The sequence below is a fragment of the Plectropomus leopardus genome, chromosome 6, assembly GCF_026936395.1.
Source record: "Plectropomus leopardus strain MGB_pleo_1.0 chromosome 6, ASM2693639v1, whole genome shotgun sequence".
Lineage (NCBI taxonomy): Eukaryota > Metazoa > Chordata > Actinopteri > Perciformes > Serranidae > Plectropomus > Plectropomus leopardus.
Genome location: NC_142181.1, coordinates 3,021,659 through 3,028,947, shown reverse-complemented (window position 1 = coordinate 3,028,947; position 7,289 = coordinate 3,021,659). Strand labels below are relative to the sequence as shown.

Sequence of the window (7,289 nt, the reverse complement as noted above, 5' to 3'; positions counted from 1 at the left end):
GCTTAAGGTGGCACTATGTTTAAAGATAATTTCAGTGAATATATATTATAATATGAAACAATTTAAATAATTTTTAATAAAACCAGACAGGAAAAAAAATAATTTTAATGAAAAGTCTCTCTCTCTCTCTCTTTATATATATATATATATATATATATATATATATATATATATATATATATATATATATATATATATATGTATGTATGTGTGTGTGTGTGTGTGTGTGTGTGTGTATATATATATATATATATATATATATATATATATATATATAAAAAATAAAAGCATAACATATATAAAATTAAAAAAAAACAAAACTTGCAATGACATAAATACATCTGTTTCACCTGTTTTCTAATCTATTTTGGTCAACTTATTTTTGTCAATTAAAGATATATATATATATATATATATATATATATATATATATATATATATATATATATATATATATATATATATATATATATATATATATATATATATATATATATATATATATATATATACAGACACACACACATATGTATATTTGTGTGTGTGTGTGTGTATTAAACACTAATAGTATAATAAATTATACTGTCAGCCTTTTTTTTTTATTTAAGAAGAATACCTTCACATAATCTGGCATAATTTTTATTGATTTAGTAGTTTTAAAGTAATTTAATTAAAAAGTACAAATTTAATTTAATCTATAATTTAGTTAATATTAATAGATTGGTGGGAAATTAGCTTTGAGGCTACAGTTGGTAGAATAAAGAAATGCGCGTTACGTAAACATAAGCCTACACCTGTCACTTATGATAAAGATTACAAAAGCAGAAATCCACATTTCTTCGAAGCAGAGGAGTCATTTGTCCCCCTCCATGTGACCCGGCCGGCCCCTCCTGTCCTGACCCGCCCTCCCCGCTCAGCTCCCCGCGCGCTGCTCGGCTCCGCGCGCACCGACGCTGTAGATGCGGCAGACCGGAACAGACACCGTTTGATCCTGAATGCAGCAGCCGGGGAGGACAGCAGCATCCTGACACACCGCGGAGGACAGCCACTCTTCACTCTACAGCAGCCCACGTAAGCTCAGCATCATTCTGCCTTTTGTATTTGTTTAATTGTGTCCTGACAGGTGCGACTTTCTTATGTGACTCATCTTTTCGCCCTGTTGTGGATGTGTCACCGTCCAGGCTGTCCCCCCTCCTGTCCACTCATAATGTGTCTTATCTCATGTCCCGTGGCTGTACGCAGTCCTTTTAACGCGCTTTCAGGGCAGCAGCTAGTTGCTGCATCGCGTACAGTACATTTAAATGTGAAGTCAAGTAAAGAGCGTCAGCATGAGTAAAAGTGCAGAACAGCCAACACCTATTTTAACATCGTGTGTAATTTGTGTTTTTAAGAAAAGCTCTTAACAGCTCCTCTTATCAACGAACTAACCGTATTATTCAGTTAAGAATGATGCATCAGTATATATATTACTTCATGTGAGTAAAACTGTAGGTTTACAAAATAATAATACTAATTTAAGCTATTTTGGCTGATAAAAATGATTGATCTAGAGGCGTTGTCCACCAAATTTCTTGTATGGCAAGAAGTCAAAATCTTTGTCTGCAGCCTGTAATGTTGTTTATACTCTACACTTTTAGTCAAATAAACAGTTAATGGCCTTTTAATAGTTAAATCAATGATTGATGTACTTTAAACTTTTTTTTTCATATTAGCTATTATTAGTCTCGATAACTGAAATGGTACTTGTGCTCTTTTTTTAATCCCTTTATTTTATCCCAAAATTGCATTGTGAAGAAAATGTAAGCACACTCATTGCGTAAATTTTTCATTGAAACATTTGTTGAAATACTGAAGAAGCCATTGTAGCTGGAAGTAAAATAATGAAATAAAATAGAAATTTTGAGCGTTTCATTTTAGGATCCTTTTAACTACTGGAATTAAAGGTGCAGTGTGTGTGATTTAGGGGAATATATGAAAGGAACTGGAATCAAATATAGTGTAAAAAACTGTTTTCATGAGTTTATTATCACCAAAAAACTAACAATTGTTGCATTTTTGTTACCTCAGCACGAGCCGTATATATTCTGCATTTTGACTGGGTCCTTTTCCAGTCCGCCATGTTGTTTCTACAGTAGCCCAGAATGGACAAATCAATCACTGACTCTAGATAAGGCCATTTGTGTTTTCATGGCCACCATTGTTCTCCTACACACTTTGCATATGTGAGAAGTTTCAGCTGGTTGTGATCACGGATGTATAAAGGAAGTCTGGATACAGCCATGGAGGCGGGGCTGCTGCTAATTGGTTCACGAAGCATAAAAAGCTCTTTTTGCGGGTGTAAAATCAGTGTGAAATACCAGGATGTATTAGCCCGTAGAGCATGCATATTAGAGACTACCGGCAGCAACGCGACCGAGTGTGTCTGAGCGAGTAACTTCCGTGACTTTCTTCCTGTTTAGCACCTCGCTTGCATGAATGGCGGTCTAAAAACTGTAATCTTGCAGCTCTTTCAGACTTTCCTGGATAGCTTAAATCTAGATAGTGAAATTAGCGTTTTGACACTCGTGGAAATAATTCGCTTATTTACAGACGTCTCTTTCTCGATGTAAGTCAATGGGAAAAAATCTTTCTGGGCCCGTGTGCATTATGTGACCGACCCTGATGGTGTAATTCCACTTTTGGCCTCTATGTGAAATTTGCGTCACTTTCTGGGGGCTTTGTTGTGATGTGCAACTGTACTGCTGGATGCCACTAAATCCTACACACCACACCCTCAAGATAATTTACAGTTTACTACTGTACAGTATTACTTCACAGAAACCACGACCCTTCCCCCTCTCTACTTCAACTTCCGTCCCGTGCGTGAGAAGTGCTGCTGTAGCTTATGGAGCCTCTGCATGCTGTCGCTCTTCTGAGGAATGCTCAGGAGCTTGTAGGTTTTTTTTGTCAAAGCCTCTTCAGTGAATTAACTCTCATTCTTACAAAGTCATGGGAGACCAGCGCTGTTAACCTACTTTCCCAGCTCTTAATATCCTCATGTTCAGCCCTCTCATGTTATGTAAGAACCTTCAGTATTACTATGAGGCTGCTGTTCACCGGCAGACCAGCCAGACCGTGTCTGAGAGTGACAGAGGCTGCGGCGACCGCTTCTATTTCTTTTCTGCATGTGTTGACTAAATTCAGCATTCAGTAGACAGAACAGTACTAACTCTTGCAGTACATACAGTACTTCATCTGTGAGTCATTCTTCCGCATATTTACCTTCAGTCTGCACAAAACATATATTCTTGTAATATTACAGCTGTGAGCTCAGAGCATCGCAGTCATGTCATTTGCCATTGTTGGAATTTAATATATAAAGCAAAAAACACCCCCAGAAGTGGATATGATGTCAGCTTTATAATCGATATTTCAGTGCTGTTGTACTTTGTTGGCCCTGAGGGGTAAATGTGGTCTAAGAATTTTGATTTTTCTCTGATAATAAAAGTTTTATTAAATTAAATCAACTGTAACTACAAAGGGACAGCTAACCCCCCAAATCAAAAATACACATTTTCCTCCTACTTGCTGTCTATGAATCTAGATTATTTTGGTGTGATTTGCCAAGTGTTGCAGAGCTCATAAGACCTGTTTCCACTGCAGGAATTCGGGGGTAGTTTTAAGGGGTCTAGGCCGTTGGTGCATGTCTCTACCACAGGAACTGCCCCGTAGGAGAATTTTCGTGAATTTTTACTGGTGAAACAGTTCCCCTGCCTCAGGTTAGGCACTTCAGCGAGGCGCCGAAAAACAAAAGTGCTGTCAAGGCGGCGCTGTTTTACGAGTCTGGAATGAGAACTGATCATAAAATATCATCAGTCTCTGTCCAAGCAGCTCTCAATCATAGTTCAAATTCAGTCTGTGATATTAGTTATCCAGTGTGCTCTCTGTTATTATACATCCATTGTTTTTCTTTGTCCAAAGTTTGCTTTCAGCACGTTTTATTACGTCGTGTCATCGTGCAGTGGCTCCTGACTGGAGAATTAGCACAATTTACTGTTAATCCTGATGAACAAACGCCCGATATTCTCATAACAGTAAGGGATGAAAAAAAGCCCATGAAATTGTGTTTTCTTTTGTTGATTTTCTGAAAAGTCATTTAAAATTTACTCTACGTTTGGATGGAAAGCCAACTACTGTTTTCCAGTCAAGAAATAATTCCAGCAGGAAACTTTTGATTTTCTGTTTGTACATCGATGAAACTAACCAGATGTATCGTGTTGATAGTGACCTCTAAAGGGATAGTTTTTGGTTTTTAGTTCATTTTTTTGTTTGTAACTCTGACCAGTTTTGAAATCATACAACCGTCATCCAACATGAGTTCCATGTTAACAAATAATGTTATTCATTGTGCTGAAATGACTGTATCATCGGTCTGTTGTAGTGGAGTCAAACAACATCCTCTCCAGCTCTCTGTGATCTTTTCACGGGTTCAGTTGTACAGACGAGGCGGGCGGCTTGGTAGCACATACCTGAGGGTGGATAGTTATCAGCATGTGGATAAACCTGCAGGCTTTTCCTCTGTATATACGGGCACCGTATCTTTAGCGATATGCAGCACGACTGCATCAGTAAGAGCTTTGCAGCGGGTCACTTTCCTGCCATACGGGACACAATGAAAAAATATTTCACTAATGTCATCTGCTTTTTAACCGGCTGTTTGTGGGCTGACTCGGTCTTGTTCATCTCGGAGTGAGACACATTTCTCCCACTCGGCTGCCTCTGTCTGAAATGTTGAAATAAATCGGCGGTGTTGCTGCCTTTAGTTGCAACAACCTGTTCGAGATCTGATGCCGCAAACCGAACCAGTTCTGAAGAGACTGAGCCTTTTTTGGGAGCATACTCTTCATTGTCATTAATGCTTTCTGTCTGTATGTATTTCCTCGAGGTAGGGGCAGCCCACTGTGAACTACAGAAGCCCAAAGAAAGCAGTGGAGGAAGTTTGAGAAAAATCGAGATTTTCATTTTAAAAACCACAAATTTGCATTAATTGATCAAATCAATTTATCGCCAAGCCCTACCTTTGACTAAGGTAATGTTAGCCTTTGTCTCTCCAGTGTCCTTTACACTGTTTGAGATTGGGATATCGTGCCATTATGCCGCCTCACTGTTTTGATACGTTTGTGGAATAAGGGGACAGAGTTGTCTCGCCTTTAGGACAGTAACAGAGGTAATAACTGCTGATGGTCTGCGTTAAAGGGACTGCCAGCAGGACTGGATCATGGGCAGGAATGGTTTGACATATTGACCGCATGTTTTTTGTGCAACCTACCTCGGGAGATTTAATAAGCATCAAGCAACAGTTAGTGGCTAACTCACAGAGGAAGAACAGTGGCTGTGAATGTCTGCAAATTGGGAAATCAATGAGATTTTGGAACTCCTTACCCTCCGAGCCCATCGTGCCCGTCATGCCTCTTGCTTCCATGATGCTGGTATGCTGTCTAAAAATCAACCACTGGAGCGTCATGATGCCGCTGTCGTCATGACGCCTCTGTCGTAACATTAGACCAGGGCTCAGAGGTGTGAAAAGCCGAAATAATGTTGGGGTTTGATTGAGCTTTATTTCCTAGCATTGTTAAGTATTATAAACCAAAGCACATAAGCCTTAACCAAGGAATGTGATTTTTAGTGTTATTTTCGGAGAGAAATGGTGCACAAAATAAATAGACAAGACTTTTTTTTTCAGAGTTCATTCGAGTTAAAGCAGGCAGTTGGCATGATTACTTTGATGTCTCCATTTAGCTGTGTGGATCTGACCACTTAATTTGACACTAATTGGCCTTTAATCCAGCCGTCTTTGGAGCATCGAGTCTTTGAGTCAGAAACGAATGTTAACAGTGGTACAGTAGATAATCGGTGGCAGTAAAATCCCAGGTCATTGAGTTCTCTATCTCCTCACTGCCCTCTCGGGTCCTTCCATCTCGCCTAGTCCGATCCTCGCTGACTCGTGACATGTTGGCATACGTAGCATGTCTCTGTTTCCCTGCCTCCCTCTTATCACGACCGTTTGACACCCAGAAAAGACTTTTCTTTGGCTTCTTTCTCCCTGCTGTCAGTGAAATGTGTCTGCGTGGAGGTATGATGTGGAGGGCAAGCGAAGGAGCAGTCAATTCCCATACATTAGTTTGGCTTGGTGCTTGGTAGTGTACCTGAGTCTGCAGATTTTTTCCCAAGCCGTTAACTCCAGGCCCCTCCTGCTCTGAGCAGATCAAGGGTAGAAAAGAAAGTGGATTTTAATCCACAAGGGGATTAAGAACCCCATGAGTGATTAAATGAGACTTCTGTCTCAAAAAGGACAAATTACTGTACCACCTTAGACTTGGGAACCGTTTTTACAGTGGTTCGCGCTGACCAAAGTAGATTAGACGTATCTCCATTGCGATGATCAGTAATCACCTCGCTCACAGGGCAGATTGCATATTTGTGGCGCTTAGAGTCCTGCCAGGACAATGGAAATGGATTTTGTCTGATGCTGATCATACCTAAGTTATCTTTTCCCAGGAAACGTATATACATTTCCACTGAAGCTGGCCGGATAATTAACTGTCACCGGCAGAGGTGTTCAGTCAATGTGCTGACAAATCTTCAAGGGGTTCCCAAGGTCATGGAAAACCTGGAAAGTCATAAGATTCTACAGTGTCTTTTTCAGGGCTTGAATAAGTCATGGATTTCTTGACTTGAAGTTTCTGAAAGAATTTTGTTGTGTGTAATGAAACTGATTGTTCAAGTAATCTCTCATGGATACAGGATACCCACGGCGTCTTTAAAAAAGTATTTAATTGATATTCTCAAATTTAAGGCATTAAAAATTCCTAAATTCATTTTTTACTTGTCTGCTCACAGTGATGTTGCTCCTGCTGCGTTTTGGATATTATAACAGATTGTACGTGTTTTCACTCTGCTGCTCTGAACAAAGCCCCCAGGAAGTGCGCCAGGCATTGATGCACATTTTACATGGTGACCAAAAGTGGAACTGCACCGTTAGAAACGTTCACGTGACCCAGAAAGACTTTCCCCATTGACATACATCAGGAAAGAGACGTCTGTAAATCAGTCAAAACCTCTATGAAACTTATTCTGTCACTGTCTTGATGTAAACCATTTGGAAAGTCTAAGCGAGGCGCTAATCCGGAAGTCGGACGCTTGGCCCGTGGAAGTTACCCGCTCGGGCACACTCGACCGGTAATCTCTTTACTTCACGTGCTCTATGGGCCAGTAGATACGGGTATTTTTCACATTTCTAAATCCGGAAA

At 39.8% G+C, this 7,289-nt stretch overlaps 1 protein-coding gene across 1 annotated transcript in view; it reads left to right on the top strand.

The window, feature by feature from the left end:
- Window positions 1-947: 947 nt before the first annotated feature.
- Window positions 948-7,289, top strand: part of LOC121943567 (ATP-binding cassette sub-family G member 4-like) — a 31,340-nt gene continuing 24,998 nt past the window's right edge. Inside the window, exon 1 of the mRNA XM_042487117.2 lies at window positions 948-1,071. The gene's annotated coding sequence lies outside the window, so the exon portion shown is untranslated. The remainder of the gene's footprint in view (window positions 1,072-7,289) is intronic.